We start from the raw sequence: 20166 nt of genomic DNA, 5'->3' as shown, positions 1-20166 counted from the left end.
TTATTTTTTAAGTCTTATTAGATTACATTTAAATCTTTCTTAGACTTGTTTTTAAAATAAATCCAGCTTGGATTTAAACGACAAAAGACTTATTTTAAGCCTTCCTTGGATTTATTTCAAATAAATCCATCATGGATTTAAACTCAGACTACTGAAAATGACAGCCAATTGATGCACTTTCTTCACATGTAAAGGTCTATTTATTTTAACAAAATCAAACTGATGCATTTTTCACAAACATCAATAAGTTACAAAATATACAGATGATTGTCATACACATGTAGGCTCCAGAAAAAATGAAATACGACATGATGAAAACAGAGCATATTTTGCAATAGTCTCAGATGGTCACATCTTCACATTCATGTTACTGATGCTTCTTTCACTGTGTTCTGTAAACAAGTTACTAGACGACTGGAACCTTCATTGCCAAATAGATTACTTTTTTTCACTTTTTTTTTTTTTTTTTAATCTTGCAAGATGACTCCATACGACTCGATTCACTTTCATTTTATGTATTTCTTTCCCTGGTGAGCATCGTTATGTCGTAAGATGGAAACTATGAACAAATATAAGATTATATAAAAATTCTAATAACTTAAATTTTAGAAATGATGCTGTGTAATAAACAATACAGCCTCCATTAAGTTGACGTTTAGATTTACACGCTTTGTACGTCCCATGCATGCAATTTAAAGAATTATTTGATTTTTTGGAATGATGCGTAGTATAAATTTAATCAAGAGGGAAGTAAAGGCCAAAATTAGTGTAATCAAATTAGAAAAGAGAAGAAATTTCCCTACACAGAATGGTGTAAAGACTATGAAAATCAGCTACGAAATAATGAAGATATGCCTCTTTTCAATTTCACACATTTCCAGAAAACAGATCTTGTCCAGTCTTTATGAACGTCCAAATGAGGGAATTGATGATGTCATTCCTTCAAAATATTTTTACACTTTTCACCTGCATGTATTTGCATATTCATACGGACTAGTCAAGAAATGTTTTCTGAAAACGTGTTACATTTCCTTATTTCTTACCAGACTTCCCTAATTTTTCCACTATTCCGTAGGGAAAATTTACAATTGAATCCAAACTGTATTACATACAATAGGGAGCAAGATCTATGTAAACTCTAAAGTAAATTCACCTTAAAACATTAAGAAGCTCAAATAACAATCAACATTCTAAACTTACTTCTAAAATTCCTTGAATATCGATTGTCTGAAATGGATTTACATAAGTACATTTCCATACTGCATTTTGGTAGACAAAATGTTTGACAAAAGAATATACAAATTCCTGCTTAATCTATTGATATTTAAGAATCCATCTCAACTGATGACAGGGAACCATCTCAAGAGACTGTTCAAGTGAGATGGACCACTAGTTTCTTAATTACTTTGATGTCATATCTCGTAACAAAGCACTATGTTGAAGTGATGCAATCTGAATTTTTAACTAGAATTATCACTCATTGTGATTAATATACCCCCACCCACAATTGAGGGAATTAGCTCAACCAGGATTATTTTTTCTTACTTTTTAATAAAGAAAAAAATTACCATGGCAATACACTGTTCCGCCTCTCAAATCAAGTGCTCAAAAACTGAGTGAGCAAGATAAATAAACTGACGATTTCTATGGTTTTTACTAAAAATTGTGTAACCATGGCAACACAATGTTGGACATTAAGAAAAAAATGAAGTTTGCACAACTATAGGCCCTATATCATAGCCGTCATATGTGCCAAATTTCAAGCTAAATGCTAAAAGGGTGAGGGGTTTAGTTGAATTCACATTAGTGTATCATTTTCATGCAAAATATACTGTTACCATGGCAACACATTTTCCACACTGACAAAAGATTTTTTGCACATCTAGGTAATGTAGAGGTAACATGTGCCAAATTTGAAGCCAAAATGCTCTAAACAGAGACAGGAGAATCGAAATGTTTGTATGATTTTCATTGAAAATGCACCGTTACCATGGCAACACATTGTTTAACAATGATGAAATATGAAGTTTGCATATTTCTGAACTACAATGGTTGCATGTGCCAAATTTCAAGCCAAATGCTCAAAGACTGAGGGAGTTACCTGAATCCAAAATATTTTTGTATGATTTTCATTCAAACTATGTTGTTACCATGGCAACACAATGATCAACAATAACGAAAGGTTAAGTTTGCACATGTACGTACCATAGTGGTCAGGTGTGCCAAATTTCAAGCTAAATGCTCAAAGACTGAGGTTGTTACATGAATCCACAATATCTTTGTATGCATTTTAGTGAAAAGATGCTGTTACCATGGCAACGCATTGTTCACCATCCTATACTATAATACTCGAAGTTGTTGTTGTTGTCGCGGCCTTATGTATTTCCTGTTTTATTCCGGCGTCGCTGGATTGTCTATCTCCTCCCGAGCCGTCGGCTCCGGGCAGCTGCGACCGGTGCCGTCGGCCGCAGGAGAGTATCCTGCATCGAATGGCGCGGGTTTCGTCCCCTCTCCGCCTCCGTGTCGACGTCGAGGACGAAAAAGAAAAATTAATTAGCGACATGCATAATGCATTTTTGTGCGTGACGAAAGAGCCGAGCGTTTTAATATTCACCAATCCTGCGCTGGACTCCTACTTTCTCGATAGTGCATCATTTATCTGGCAGAGACAGTGGGATACTAAAGATGATGGGTGCAGCGAAATCTTTGACATCTTCCGGCGGACACGCAGGCACGCACACCTTGTACTCTCGGGTGGGCACGGTACGCCAGTGTGTGGCCTGCGCGTGTGTGTATGTATTGACGATGGTTACATGAAACACTATCTGCTTTCGCGTGATGGACTCTCATATCGTATAATACACGGCGGGCGCGGTCAAACAAGGGCATTTACGTACAGTGCACAGAACTCGTGGTACAGTGACGTTCGCCATTGGCATTGGCGTGCCCTAATGAAAACAACGAATGCTGTTATTTTATTGTATTTTGCACAACTGCAGGATACTATACATATGCAGCTCAGGTACGTCATTTAGTTTACTCTCAAGCGGGTATCATTGTACTCAGACTGTTTAGGACGGCTAAATATCCACTTAAATTTTGTCCTTGCCGATCGTATCCTTCCATATCAGATTACACGCGCCACTGTCCATTCATTTACTGTAGGGCTGCTGTAAACATGAATATTCATAAGATGAGCGGACGTAGAGGAAACCCTCGCTTTGCCGACCGCTTTTTTTTTTTTTTTTTGAATTTCCAAGTGGAAATAAAATGGGTAATTCTATGGTCCATCACACCAAGTTTTGTTGATAAAAATAAAAAAGAGGAAGCAAATGAAGACAAAAATATTCTTCTTTCTCCCATAACGAGGGAAAAGAGTTAAAGAAAAAATACGAGGCCCTGAGATGCATGGATTCCAACAGGTGCCTACTTATTAAACCTAATGACTATAATATGATCTCCCCCTCCACAAATAATAGTGGAGATTATAGTGGTAATATAATAACGATAATAATAATAATAATAATAATAATAATAATAGTAATAATAATAACAACAATAATGATAATAATGATGATAAAATGTACCTGTGTCTGAAGCAGATAAACGGGTGGTTCTATGATCTATCAAACCAAGGTTTGGTGATAAAAACTAAAAGAAGAGAGCAGTATAGTGAAGACGAAAATATTGTATTTCTCTCAGCACAATAGCAACAAAAACACAACTGGGGTAGTCCTGCTCAGCACAAGATTGAGTATGTTAGTGCAGTGAAGCAGTTTTGGACAGTTTGCGCAGGACTGTCTTCAGAAAAGCTTTTTATCAAGAGCAGAAAAATGGGGGAAAGAGATTTTTACAATTCTTAACAAATTAACATTTCTGCCTCCCTATGTTGATCATCCCTATATCATGACTCTACTCTCTCCTCTCCCCTAATGATGCCTCGCTCGGGTGACTACATTTGACTACATTTGTTTGACCAATATTGCAATTTTATGTAGCATTAAATCCTTGAGTTTTTACCTTGAAAATTATAAACTACAATGTATTTTGTTCATTCCGTAGATTTTATTATAATCTCGACATACTGAATTTCGCATGTGTTTCGTCATCTTTCGTAATTAGCATGTTGCACTAAACGCTTACATTATTTCTTTGGAACCTACATCCTACAAGCATTGCTTTTTAGTAGGTTCCTCATATTTACACATCATTGTATTACATGTCCTTATACATTTGTGAAATTACGCAAACAGGTACTGGATTGTTTTAATGTTTAAAAATAAATATCAATGATAACGAAGCTATTTGAAATAAGTAACCTTGAGAGTAACCTTGACATGACGGACAAAAAGATTCACTATCCTTGACCGATAAACTTTTTTTCTGAATTCCCTTGAGTCATCCCCATGTCAATGAATTATATAAAATAGCGATGAAACCGAATGACTATGATCTCCCCTCCCTGAAAATAATAATAATGGTAATAATCATAATCATAATCATAATCATAATCAATGATTATGATGATAGTAAAAACAATAAACAGTATCAATGAGATAAACAGGCGGTTCTAGATCCATCAACCCAAGTTTTGATTATGAAAACAGAAATGAGGGAGCAAATGAAGACAAAAATAATCTTTGTGTATTTCTTCTGTCATAACGTGGTTGAAGAAATATTAAAGAAAGAATACGAAGCCCTGAGACCCGTAGATTTCCACGGGTTTCTTATACTTATAAAGCCTAATGACTATATGATCACAATAATAATATAACAGTAGGAGCATAATAATGATAACAATATGATAATAATAATGATGATGTTTAGTCTGAAGTATATAAACGGATGGTTCTCTGATACATCGAACCAAGTTTTGGTGATTAAAAACAAAAAGGAGGGAGCGATTGAAGACGAAAATATTATATTTTTCTCTCATAACGTGGGAAAAGAAATAGGAATGAAAAAAAAATGCGATGCCTTGAGACCAGCCGCGGATTCGCTCGGGTGCCTGCATGGATGCAAGAACAGGGGGTATAATTAATATCAAAGTCATACAGTGTCAATAGCATCTCCCCGTTCAGACGGGAAGAATCTGTGGGAAGAACTTTCGGAGAATCTCATCAAGCGTTTTTTGGTGATCTTTCCCTGAATGTTTGTTTGTTTGTTTGTTCTGCGAGGGTGAAAATGTGTGTGAGGGGATGGTGGTCATGAGTAGAAGAGAGCACAAGTAACTGTTCTTTTTATTTCATCAATAAAAATGTGTAAAATCGTATATATGAGAGGGAAAAAAAGAGTAAAACCCCTCAGACCCGTGGATTTCCACGGGTGCTGCTAGTTGATGAAAGATTAAGTTTGCACATCTATATGCTAAAGTTGTTGCATGTGTCAAATGTCAAGCCAATTACTCAAAGAGTGAGGGAGTTAACTGAATCCACAATATTTTTGTATGATTTTCATTCAAAATATGCCGTTACCATGGCAACACATTGATCGACACTTACGAAAGAATACATTTACACATCTACATACCACAGTGGTCTTTTGTGCCAAATTTCTAGCTAAATGCTCGAAGACTAAAGGAAGTTAGCTGAATCCACAATATTTTTGTATGTTTTTTGGTTTTAAAAAAGCTGTTACCAGGGCAACGCATTGCTCACCACATTGTTTCCATATCTATATACCATAGTGGTCATGTGTGCCAAATTTCAAGTCAAATGCTCTAAATTTGTTTAAGGTGCCCATCTGCGCTGAATCTATCCTTCCTCGTGGGTTCAAGCACATACTTTGGCTGGAAAACCAAAGTTTATTTCTTTATAAATAGAGAGTTTCATATTAAAGTGTTTAGCCACAACGTCATAATGAAAATAGCAACAAATCAGCGCTCAATAAATGTGATGGACAATGGCTCAACAACACTGTGGGAGTGATGAAAATTAGGTAATCGTTGAATAATTACAAAAGTGTTCAGGGGAACTTAAACTTTCTTCTTTCAATTTAAATCAATGCAGATCTGGCATTACTTTTTTTTTTCATCATCAACCAGACATAATATACAGAAAACAAGCCAAAGATGAACAATAAATAAATTGAAACTGGACATGTATAAAAACTTGAAATATTGTTTAAATGTTCACGTAGTAATGCAAATGCAAAAGTGAGGCACACATATACATGATAGCACCTCTAAAGGAAACATTGCGGCATTAACTTTCCTTATTGTGTTATTTTCATTTAAAAATGCACACAAAAAAAAATTACAAGGAAACTTTACTACAACCAGGGCATGACAGACATGCTTCTTGTGTGCATGGATTTGTAGCTCAATATAAATGGAAAAGTGAGGCACACATAACATAACTCAATATCCATGAGTCAAACATTATGCATGATAGTATCTTCAAAGGAAACATTGCAGCATTTTACCTGTGTTACTTTGATTTAAGAATTCACCGAAAATTAAGAAAACTTTGCTGCACATCAGGGCAAGTCAGATAAATTATGCTTCTTGTGTGCATGGGTTTGTTGCACAATGTCGGAAAATCTTACTAGCATCATACACTGACGTGTTCTTGAAGTTCGTGGCTAATGCCCAGAACGAAGCCCTCACTTGGGATTGTAGCAGTACATGAATATGCCGCCACAAAATCAAAGAATGCTTCAAGCACCCAAGCATATTTGACGATGAAGACACAGTGGGCTTTAAAGAGTCTGTCAAATTCTTGCTTCCGGTCATCTCCAGCCTGGACTTAGTATGGTCTTGTCCAGGATGAGAAAATACTGGATGTACGTCTAGTCACTCCCTTATCTGACTAAGCAGGGCTGGCTGAAGGTGGCATCTTTAGCATCACTGAACTTCGCGCTTCTCGCTTGTGATGTATACGTTTCGCGCGGATCAACTTGGCATTTCCCGTTTGCTAGGGCTTTCAGGTGGGAGAATCTCCAGATCAGAAGATGCTTGGGGCTGGGGTTGGAGTCTCTGCATCAGCAATGCCATGAACATTGGTTCCTATCTGAAAAGAGATTAAACATGTATAGCACTACTGATATTTCGAACTAAATTTCACTTGAATCGTTTGAGCAAATGACAAAGGCTACAATTATTATCAAATAAACTTTGCATCACATAGAGGGAAGTTAAGTTCTCAGTGAGAGGGTACTCTGGAGGGAAAAAATATTAAAATACAATTTTACATATTGATCTTAAATACAATGTACTAATAACATATTCATCACATAACTTTTAGTTTGTGATGTACAAGTAAATATTTCTGATATATTTCGGAACATATTATTTTAAAACATTTTGTCTCATCTGGTAAACCTCAAAGCCTTGAAAAAATCCCCAGAAATCAGATTACTTTTTGCCATCATCGGGGTGGGGCCTACTTGATATTTACATGTTCCAGACTCATAAGATATTTGATGTACATATTATTACAAATCAATAGAAGTCAGCATGCATTTTTAATCCGTAATTTAATGAATTTAAAAGAAAACTGTCAAAACACGGTAGATACCCCTACACAATACTCATTGCTGAATGTTCTAAAGTTTGTTTGAGAAGAATCGCTTCAAAAACACTGATATATCAGAGAAGAAAACTTTGCATTTCTCACGACAGCATGAGAAATTCAGATTTTTAAATTCTACCTGTTACTAAGTACATGCAGATTCTACACGAGTCTTGCTTTGTAAGATACGAAGCTCAAATATTCTTCTCTAAACATGAGCTGGTACTTAAAAGCCCAATGAAACATGCATATTGATAATTCTCAAAATTGGAAGCTCAATGATTTGATCATAAACTGATTTCAAGTCTATAAACATTAAGCATATACTGTACTTACAGGCACATAGTCATTCTGCACCATGTACTGCTGGGCATCCCTCGGGAGCACGAGAGGTCCTCTCCCTTTCTTCTACATGGGGATGTTGGGTCTGTGAAGCATCGCTGCAAGTAGTGACATTCCACAAAATTCCTATAGAATGGAACACAATACAATTTTTTTTTTCAACTTTAAGTATTTCACCCATTCTCTTTAACATATTAGATATGACGTATTGTATCAGCTCTAACAATCCTTAACATTCAGTACGTTTTCGACTTATTATCAATATCAGTCTATGAAGAGCAAACTCGTACACATTCACTTTCCTGAAAGGTGTAATAGCAATGAAGCATAAACAAATGAGTAAGTTTTACTCTTACACTTTGGACAGAAATTGTTCCAGTAATTATAATCAATGCCACAAGATCTATGAGGATTGGCGGAAGGACTTACTGTCTCCATCCATGTCTTCACATCTTCTTATGATGTCTTGCAACTAAGGGTGGTTTCGCTTGGCAAGTGCAAGATTCTATTGACGTAAAATGGCCCCCATCTGTTCACCATCTCCTGCACTTTTCTCGGTACAACTGGGCAAAGTCCGCATTGATCTGAAAATAAACACAAAAACTGTGAAATATCAGTGATAAGGAAGTGGAAAATGAAAAACAGAAACGCTTGACAAAAAAAAAGGAAGAAAACAAATATGCTTCGGGGTATAAACGGTCGCCATAGCCACATTTCTAGATTTTTATGTAATTAATTATTTCTTATTGGTCTCGAGGGTTGTATTTCATGCTGGAGGAAAAAATGAGACTGATATCTCTGATTTTTGTTTCAGATGTTATCGTTAAAATCAATTTTTAGAAATACCAGGGATGTCTTGCATATCTAAACACCAAGAAGGGATAGTCCTGACAGAGTACTCCTTGGAGTACAAATTATACAAATAACAGATAATTTGCATTCCCTTTATCTTAAAAAATATTAAAAGTAAAAAATAAAAAAAAGGCCTCATATATTGTAAAACTTCACTACATTCTCTCACTGGTGTATGTGATGCTTAATGCATACATCTCAGCCAGAAATGTAGATCTGTAGAATTTTTAAGTCTAGATCCTTCTACTCAAACACAGATCACCACATTGATTATGCTACAAAGAGAAAGACTGGAGTAGAATACCTTTATCCAGGTGCGAAATCTTGTTCCATTGCACGAGTTAATCCCATACATTATTTGTTTCATACAACGCCTTCAACAATAACACTAACAGACTTACTAGTTCAAGAAAGAGTCTTGAATTCAGTGCAGAAATGGCAACCATAAGGCCTAGATAGGTGTCCAGGCCTACTACTGAGTGGTAGTAATAATAGTAGAAGTATTTTCATGGAATGCAAATCAGTAGCACATTCACATTACATACACATGTACGCAGCCGAGTGCAAGTAGCATTGAAGTTGATTATTCCAGTAAAATTAGTGACATGATGCACGCTTGATAGTAAGAGTGTTGAGTGCACACGCCAAAGGTAATTGTTTATTGTGACATCAGACTCAGTAGACCTAGTCATGCAATGGAACAGAAACTGTTTATTAATTGTAGACCCCCTATTTTAATATGGGAGTCAATGGAAATTGGTGATGTCAGCCAATATGGCCCATGCGATAGAAGTTTTTACAGTTCAGAGCTTGACGCCACTGCACTGGCATTGCAACATTGGCGCCCTAAACCCTGGGGCGCTCATCACACAGGGGGCTTCGTGTTTGGGCTGGTCGCAGTTCTATTGTAGCGCCCATAGGGTCTACGTACTATTGGTGGCCTAAACCAGGGAGCACCTCCCTGCCTAAACACAACGTTAAAAATAAAACCCATCTAACAGCATATCGTTTGTATGCCCTACATTTTATCACAGCATAGTGGGGCATGATAAGGCCTAGAACTGTGCCTTTCTACGTAGAAATTGATAAATTAAACCTTACAAGAGTGTAGGAAAGGGTGAACTGACACTAACTTGTTACTGTTACTCAGTGTTTAGACGACAGTTAGGCCTACGCTACAGTAGCCTGTGTTATGCCCATACTCCATAGGCTAGCTTTACCTTTCAGTCAAGACACCAACATCGTAAATCATTAGGTAGAATGGGCGCTTTATAAGAGTCCCTGTATTATTACACTTGTACTTGCAGTTTCACCGAAATAGAGCCCCCACAATACTAGTATAACGTTAGCCTACATGTAACTTGTTACAATGTTTGGATAGACACATATTAGCCATGAACAGCTAACGTTAGCACTGGCGCTTCAGGGATGGACAGCGCTGTATACAGCGGCAAGGCTCAAACTCGCCAAAAATGTAGGGCGGTTAGTGCACATCTTAACATCTTTTATCTTTGGTTACTGAGTCCCAGAGTTATCAAACACATTCTTAAGCATTCATACAGTAATATGCTCACCTTTAAGCAACTTGGTCAAGCTTCCGTCAGATCATGCCCTCAAAAAACTCCGGCCTGCATGACTTCTGCCTTCAAGACCAACTCAACTGTTCGAGTCAATAGCGTTTGTTTGCAAATGGTCGATATGGGTAGGTACAAGTACTAGTACTATAGTACATGTACAATGTACATATTGTGCACTGTGTATGACTACGCTATCTAGCGTCGCATGAAGCAAAGTGACGGCTTAAAGCCCAAACAAAGTTCTGGTACGCCTGCAAAAGTTGTCAAATTTCGCTCCCAAAGGTGAAGGTATGCTTAGGAAATGTGCAGAATAACGATGTTATTACAAGATATTCGATGGGTAACGACGAAAATGCCAAATATTAACCAAAAAGGTTCAGTCTCAGAACTTACCCGAAAGGGGTCAGGCTAAACTCGGACTCGGGGATTACTCGGCGCTTCGCTTTGACGGCGGGATGAGTTGTAATGGTTGTCCCTCTGATTGTACAGTGTTGTCCTATGGGAGCGGCCTGTACAAACTAGCGCTTCGTGTTCTGGCTACTCGCAGTAATGGTCCGAGTTGTTACAACGCGCGCATCAAAAACCTCTTTTGCGCGCATGCAAAATTAGTGTGCGCCTATCAAGCACCTCTAAAACAACCAAAGGCGCTTGATAAACAACAACAAAAACTCCAAAGACCGCGCGTCTCAGCAACTGAGGACTGCGCGCTGTCATTTTTGTTTTGTTTTGTACAGGATTACGTTAGCACGCACTTTCCTGTCCATTCAGTTAGGCCTCATTTGGTATTATGCAGTGGCCAGTATGTAGCGATCACTTACTGCGTGTGAATTGTTTGAAGTAGGGTCGAATTCTTCCCGAGACCGAGTTAGTCTGGAGCCTTCTGGAATAAAAGTCGGTTTTCCTACTATTATTATTTTTCTCAAAATACTCCAAACCGACTCATCATTCCGGCAAACCGCGTCAGCCAGGTAAGTTTCTTAGTGGACTCTTTCGATATATTGCAAGCAAAAATGAAATGGTGCTAGACGGGTTCTCAAGCACTTACCGAAACTTAGTTTTCACTTTAAGGGCCGTTCACATTGGAGCGGTTTTGCGGCAGCGGCAGCGGCAGCGGTTTGCCGCTGAACTCTGCCGCAGCGGCACGCTGTTCACACTGGAGCGGTCTGCCGCGCGTAATATGCAAATCAAATTGTTTCCCTTGGCACCTGCAGTTTACTAGTAATCAATTACATAATATGCACTGTATACCGTAAATATATTCTCTTGGGTCTGAGAATTAACAAGATCACTTTTCCAAAATGAAACTTACAATCAAAGAAAATCAAGGATTCGTAACATGCAAGAAGACTATTGGACAATCAGTATTGGAATCTCAGCTTTTCAACTTTTTGATTAAAAAAGAAAATCAACACGGACTGTTCAAGGAAACTGCAAAATATTCCTTGCGATACTGATATGCACGCAGAAATTGTGCCGGACGACTGTCATGCATGTGCACATGGTGAGATGGACATACCTAAAAGGTGCACATCCAACACCACAATATCTCAAATATTGTATAAACTGCGAAGGTGACCTTGTATGTTTGCTTTGGGTTTTTTGTTTTTTGTTTTTTGTTTTTTGTTTTTTTTGTTTTTTTTTTTTGGGGGGGGGTTGTGTGTGTGTGTTTGTTTGGTTTGGTTTGTTTGTGTTTTTTTTTCTTTTTTTTTTTTAGTTACTAAGCATCCAAAGTAATAATGTCTTATCTTGCTTCGTGTTGATGTGAATATGGTTACTTTTTTTTCTGGTGTTTGCAAAGTAGCCAACTGTATGAAAGATGAGCTCTTTAACAACAACCACCCCCCCCCCCCAAAAAAAAAAAAACAAACAAACAAACAAAAAAAAAAACAACAACAAACAGCAACACACTTCTTTACTTGTCATTCCAATCTTTACCAACAAACTCTACAGATGGAATGTAAATGTTTGATTTGATATCTGACACACTTCATACTCTTTCTGGAAGAGTATAGGCGTAATTGAAGTTACAAAGGTGAGGGGAGTCACCGTCAATAGGATATTCTGCCACGGATAAGTATTAGGTAATAGGCCTACCATTCACTCTCCTACTCAAACCTACTAGACCTACGTGTGTAGAGTATAATGTGGTTCACAACTGGACCATAATAAACTTGCCCATATATATATACTCCTAGCTATGGGAAAACCAGGAAAGCATTTTTCACTCTCTAAAATGTGTGTGTTATGCATGGACGGCGGTTTCGCATCCTCTTAGACAAAAACAAAAAACAAAAACAAAAACCACACACACAAACAAACACTCTTTCATAATCACAGTTTGGATTTCAAATTCACACATCTGTATTAAACCATCAAATCTATGCTTTCAGAAATCTGGAAAGAATTTTAACATACACTCGATTTCCAAGGGAACCACACAACTGTTGGGTAGAGTGATTACCAAAAACCAACAGAGGTCAGTTTAATTTTAAGCAAGTTTTGTTGAATTGCACTAAATAATTTCTTCCATCAATTTAACCACCCAATGTAAATATTAGTTAGCAGGATTTTTAACCAACTTATGTTGGGAAATGACAAACATCACATGAAATACACACTGCTCCCTTAAAACCATCAAGCAATGCACATACAGTAATGCAAGCCACACATGTCAAATTTTAGCACTTGAGACACTAATTCAGGACAACTGTTACAATAACATATATTCTCATTTGATGTGATCTAATAAATTATGACAGTCTGTTGCTGAAATAACAGTGTATATGCATACTGTTCACATTTGCGAAGGGAAGCAATATTATTCTGTGTTTCAACACAGCTAGCACATTCACATGTAAAAGGAAAATTCACAAGATCTGACATTGTATGAGCAACTATGTAAATCTGAATGGATACACATGAGTTGTGAAAACAATATAGTAATAGTAATGGATTTTGTGAATGATGAAAGTATGGTAATTAACACCAATGTAATTTGCATCTTGGACCTATTTTCTATAAGCATAAATATTCTCATCTCTTACAACTGAAAAATAAATCAATTCAGTGCAAACTCCTGGCAGAAATGCATACATCACAACATAAGACAAAATCAGTTGTTTACATTTCATCTTTCAAACCTCAAAAAGACCAGTCTTTTTCAGCAATAAAAAAACAAAAGGTATTATGTACATTTGTAGAACAGGAATAATAAAGGAGAGAATATGTTTGAGAGAAGAGAGCAGTACAGAGTTCATCAAATTAAGTGAGCAAGAAACAGCTGATACATGGGGGTGGATGAGGCTTGGAATTTACAATGATTTGGACACGTACTGTAGTTACAAAGACAAAAACAAGAAAATCAAGATAAGCAAAGGAATACAACAAAAATGGTCACCTTAGTGCTTACATGGTTCAAATTAACATCTAGTCAGATTAACAAAATCATGTAACAAATAGAACAGCAACGTATTATGCATTTAATGCCATGATCTGATATGAGTTATCTGACATCATATACTAACTTAATGCAAGCACAGTACAAACTGAGTGTTCAAGATTATACAATACATGTAATGTAATACACACGACATGTATTCGATGCCACGTCAACATTTATAGATTTGGGTTTCACGGTAAACTTGCAGCTTTCAAAAATTGTAGTGACATGCATCAGGTACACTATAAAGTGCTTGCTCTACTGCCAATTATTTTACTCATTGCCCTGCAGCATAATACAATACAGCATCCATATTCCAATGTGAAATACACACATGTAACAGGTACTAAAGTGTGCATAGTGAAAAGGTGGAATTTTATCACATGTTTGAACAGTGTGTTAGCTACTGCTAATGCAAGGAATTCTTGTGTTGTGGGCCTGTATATGCAATCAGATTTCTCCCGAGTCGAGTTCTAACTGCGAAGTGATACACATTAGCCTGCCTTGTATGATAATCATGAAGAACTTGATCACTTCTTGCAAACATAGATGAAATTGCTTGGGGTACATCTTCACTACTCAAGTGATACATGAAGGATGCCAGTTAAAGACAATTATATATCTTGTGTTTTCAAATTACCATTCACATTATAAAGACTGAAAGTAGTTTGATCCACAATATTTTAGTTAAATTTTCTATAGAATTTGTTTCATTACAATGGCAGCACATTAATTGCATATTTCCCTGTAATAGTGGCGACATAATTATGCCAAATTCTATATCGACTGCTAAAAAAAGCAAGAGAGTTGTTGTAACTTGGGTTGGAACCAGGTGTAAAGCATGGTTAGCAACAATAGTGTTGATAGATATTTGGGCCAGGTGAGGTCATTTAGAACTAGTTTCTATGGCGATGTCACAATTTCGTGCTCTATACATCCCTTGTCAACTTGTACACACTATGTGTGGGTGTGGTGTGTAATAATGGACTTAGCAGCTTATCAAGTCTTAGGTACTTGTCTACATAATCATAAGTAAAACTAACTCCTTGAAAAGAGAATACATGTTTCAAAGAAGCATTGACCACTAATAGTATCAATATAAACGTACCTTATCATTCATACCTGGTACAGGTGTATAGTCAAAAGACAACAATATCAAAATGGCAAATGGTTTGTGAAATAACATGGTCACTGTTATGAGGAGACCACAATTAAAGGTCAGTGCCTATTTCCCTATATGTACTTCTCAACAAACTGCTGTTTATTATGCAGACTTGATACGGAAGGGTGGAGATGATAAATAAATGGTTGCATTATGGTTGACTCGATAAATTTAGAAAATAAGGGATGGATGCCAAAGTTACAAATCCTCCTTGTTTGTAAAGGAGTCCCTTTTAAAATGGTCTCACTGCCATGCAATGTGGCCAGCAGTTGAGATTTAGAACGAAGATCAACTTGAAGACAAGATCAGCTGCAGCCACAATGCCTTGACAAGACTGTGCCCTGTGCTCCACAACTGCAGATACATGTACCTGAAGAGGGTATAATTTGCTTTCTCCAATAAGAAGGATGAAGCGCTGTGACTGCGGATGTTCTGTGTCAACCACATATGAGCAGTTAAAATAGTCCTTCCTGGAAGAACGAAAAAGCAAGCATACTAGTATATGAAAACAGTGTAAACATTTTGAAGACATATTGATGTGCATTATTTTCTTATGCCTTTATACATATGATATTTCCAGTAATTTTGTATCATATTCACTAGCAACTCCAGCAAACTAGGAGCAAGAGTGACCAAGATCAGAAGGTCATGCTTTAAAGCTGAAGATCTACTATGCACATACAGGAGTGAGTCAAACATGATATCTGGAAAAAGGAGGCAAAATTGTTTCAGAAGGGGGACTGAGGGGAGGTAGTACAGGAAAGCTACCAATCAGAACAGAACAATTCACACCTCTGGCCTTCATGGTGCTATTTGTTTGTTTGTATTTTTTTCAATGTCTAGCTTAATTACAAACCAGAACTATCTTGGCAAAGAAGTGTAACTTTGTCTAAAGTCATTTTTTTTTGTTGATGTTGTTGTTGTTGTTGTTGTTGTTGTTGTTTTTTTTTTTTTTTTTGGGGGGGGGGGAACCACCCCCCCCCCAAAAAAAAAATAATAATAAAAGTGACAGACAATTTTACATTCAAAGTTACATATGACTTGCATTTTTCATGTCCTCCGAAAATGATTAAATTGGCATGGGCCAATTACTTGACCTACATTGTAGGCACCTATGGTACACTATAATATACACTATTAAAATGATTGATTGGTCCATGCTGAATATTGTGATATCTGTCAAATGTATGGGATGTTGCCATACACATTATAAAGAAAGAGAAGAATCTACATGTACATTTCCCTGGAATGAAGGGGCAGGGTAAAGATTAAAAGATGTGCCTTCACAGAAATTTCACTCTTAAGTTAAGTTCACTCTTTAGTTCCAGGTGACATACAAAATATGTACCTGTGTTGTAATTAGAATTATCAGGTATGGTACAATACATGTACCATCATACGGGATCACTTCCAAAATAAAGTTGTTGTTTTTTCCTCCCACAGGAGTAAGGTCAAGTTCTGAACAATGATTATGGTATAAATGTACCTAGAATGTCAATCTTTTGAATAATGCACTTTCAGTAAAACTGAAAGCTGAAACTCACAGCTTTCCAGTCAATGAGTGAGCTTGCATATCAAAGCCTGGTCAGGGATGCAGCCTCCTTTGCATGGTCTTTCCGCATTTGCTCAAAAGGTGGCAGCATATTCAGTCACTGTTTTACCTGAGAGTAAATAATATTTTGATATAAACAAGTGATGTGTTATACAAATGATGTGATATACAATGCATTAGAACGTTATGTCCTTGCATGAATAGGGGGAACTTTTTACTCAGCACAAAGAAAATGTAATAGACAGGTCTCTTTTAAAAAGTACCTTAGCCCTTCACTCCCATAACCAACACCACATGCAGGAATTGATTGCCTGAACTTTTGATAACTGATTTTTGCTCTTAAATTGCTCATTTTGCAGTACAATGAAAGTGCTACTAATATGCCAGGTGCTTATATCAATGAAACTATTCATGAAAATATACATTTGGTATTGCTACCAACATGAATTAACGCACTGAATTACCTGCAGAACACAATACAGAGGGTCATCTTTCCTACCAAGGAACACAAAGGACTGGCACAGCCTTCCAGAAGAAGTAGTGGCTGCTTCAACCCTTGATACAATATGTCAAGGGACCAACCACTGCATCACTGGCATTTTTTTCCCCTTAAGAAGAATTGAAAATGAATGAGGGTACCACCTATTGGCACCCAGCTATTGATTTGCAGCTCATTTATTCCAAAAGTATAAAACAAATTGGCCTAAGTTTTTCCTCAAATAAGCTGTAAATACTGCAGTTTCAAATCTCATGACCATTCTGTTGATTCTGAATCTCCGTTGTAAAATTATGCAATTTTAGTGTGTGCGATGCATTTTCTTCGCAAGGCTGAAAAAGGGTACCTCATGATCTGCACCCCTTCCCTCCATAGGTAATACATGTGAATTTCATAGTCATGCATCGTTACTGAGTGGATGTGTAATTGAAACGTGTTTAGTTTGTTTTGTTGGCTTGATTTTCGTTTCTTCGTTACTGTTTTCATAGCTAATGGCACTTAATCCCATGCGTACCTTTTTGTTCTATACGCAAACAGCCATAATACGCAGGGTGTCGATGTACCCTGCCGATAGCTGGTACCCTTACCATACATTGAAGAAACTGTCTGATTGTGGGAAATGTGGGCATCTTTGGAAAGGCAAGACAAGATAATGCACATGCTTACCAGCTACAGTACAGTTACAGTTAAAGTGATTTTAAAACATTACCTTTAACTTGGTCAGACTCAGCCTGAGAGGATTTGATTCACTTTCTAATAAGATAAATCAGTCCTACTTCACTGCCTGTCTGATGATGCGAGACTGAACGCGAGTAAATGCAAGTAAATATAGTCTTTGTCATGCCAATGGACAAAGTTGTGGTTATGTGTATACCAGTGCGGTGGCAGTGTGGCAGTACAAAAACACCTACATAGTACGTGACCTAGATCTCGGCCTATTGTTAGTATACCGGGTAGTCTAGATAGAGGAAGAGTCAATACCCAGAACATAATACCTTTTAGGGCCTATATAGGTCTAGAAACTCTAGACTAGAGTCTAGAACTATGTCTAACGTTAACAGTACTATCAGAGTATGAGTAGACTCAGTAAGAGGCTAGCTGTTTTTGTTGTTGTTGTTATTTGAATTTGTTTGCCATTTATCATTCCCAGTAATTTACGCCAAATCTTTACTTATGAATAACTTAATTACTGTTAATTCCAAAATTTTCCCTAGGGCCTACATTATTTCAATTTTAGATCTATTAGAAATAATTCAAAAATACTCTATGATATCAAATAAATCTAATATTAGACTCAGTGTCTAGTCTACTGAGAAGCATATTATAAATAGGTTGTCTACACCTACGTACTAGACCTAGTACTAGTAACATTTTTTTTTTTTTTTTTAATGTGAGGATCTAGGCCCTGCCGCCTGCCTATCGGTATACAATCGACCATACAAAAGTGTATGCGGTCCATTTATGGGAAGCCCTTCCCATCTATGGACCCCATACACATCACTGGTCATTAGTAGGTGTGGGACTAGTCGGACAGTAGGAGTGCTCCTATGGAAAACTTAGGGTTCCTTATGTCCCTCTCCCCCCACCAACTTGCACAAAACAAATTACTACTCCTCTTCACCAATAATAAACTAAATACCGGTACCAAAGGCCATGCCAGCCAGGGTTATGTCTCAAAAGGAAGTCTTCCCATAAATGGCAAAACCTTTATTTAGTTCGTTATTAGTAAAAAAAAAAAACAAAAGCAAAAACAAAACAGTAATCCATCTATCTTGCGCAAACTAGTGGGTGTGTGTGTGTGTGGGGGGGGGGGGGACATAAGGAACTCTTTCCCTCCCACGGACCTAGTAGTTCTAGATCTACTCTAGACTTCAACAAGGCTTTACTAGCCTTTTCGGCTTTAGTACCATGTTGGCAGAATACTATATCAGACATAGATAGGCGTATATGGGACTGTGATATTGATAGACTGCTTTCTTTCGCTGGCGAGTCTGCGTCTATGGCAAAATACGTGGAAAGTTACAATCTGCAATGTCGCCCCTGCAAGAGAGTGACCGCTGTCATGGGTCGAAACAAATGACAAAACCTTGAGAAAACCAAACGAGCAACTATACCATTTAGCCCGATTTCATCACCAAAGGTCTCCAATTCGATATTTTCCTCTGGAGTGTTTTTGTGAACATAATTGAGTTTATTGTACAAAAGTTGTCTTTTCTGGAGGTCTTCGTTCAGCTCTTCGATCGACGTGTTGTACCTTCGCGAGACTTTTATTTTCAAGCTAAAGTTTATGACCCCACCCACATTAAAACGTCACAAACTAGCTCTATTATGATTGGTCAACAGCAACCTCGCCGCAGCGGCAGACTAGAAAAATCGCTCAGCGGAGCGATTCGAGAAAACCGCTTGCGGTTGCCGCTCTGAAAAGTCGCCGCTACCGCTCCAGTGTGAACGGTTGTACGTGGACAACACGCGAGTGATTTTTGCGGCCCACCGCTGCCGCTGCCGCTGCCGCAAAACCGCTCCAGTGTGAACGGCCCTTTAGGCGGTTCAAGATGACGTCATTTACAAGTCATCTGATTGGCTGAAAGTTTAAGTCCTTGTTAGATTTAGATTGCGAACAGCTTCGACACTCAACTTTTAATCGAAGCCACCTAAAATAAGTCTTAAAGACTTAAAATATTTTAAGTCGTAAGAAAGATTTAAAATTTAAGTCCTAGAAATTAAGAGAGTAACCTATCTAAATATTGGAAATAAAGCACAAGCTCAGGAAAAGTGTGAACTGAGAAAAGAGGCTCTGAAGTACAGTGTCTATCCAAGCGCTTAATCTTTACCAAATCGTGCTGGCTGTGCGATGAATGGGACAAAAAACAGGAAGTAAACTACCAGAGAAACAACAATAAAAGGGATTATCAGATTAAACTGAAATTAAGTATGCCTCATTAACACATTCTGTCCATAATTAATGCCAACTTTCAAAGCAGTAGCACTATCCCTTCAAAAGTTATTAGAGTTGAAAGTGAAGAGTGTGGACAAGGTTTTTCAGAAATGAAAAAGGGATTCTAAAGACACACCTAATCACACTATTCTACCAAAAATGTTCCAGATAAATTGCTAACAAAACACACTTTCATGTCCGTTTTCTGATACCAAATTTTAGCATAATGTAAAAGAAGACCCGCTCTTTCAGAAAATATGAAAAAGTCAAGTTCGGCTATAGGTTGACCCATTTCACTTA

Source organism: Diadema antillarum, unplaced genomic scaffold (assembly GCF_040938485.1).
Source record: "Diadema antillarum isolate AM-2024a unplaced genomic scaffold, OU_Dant_1.0 seq00000047_RagTag, whole genome shotgun sequence".
In the NCBI taxonomy this organism is placed as follows: domain Eukaryota; kingdom Metazoa; phylum Echinodermata; class Echinoidea; order Diadematoida; family Diadematidae; genus Diadema; species Diadema antillarum.
This window is presented reverse-complemented; position numbering follows the sequence as displayed.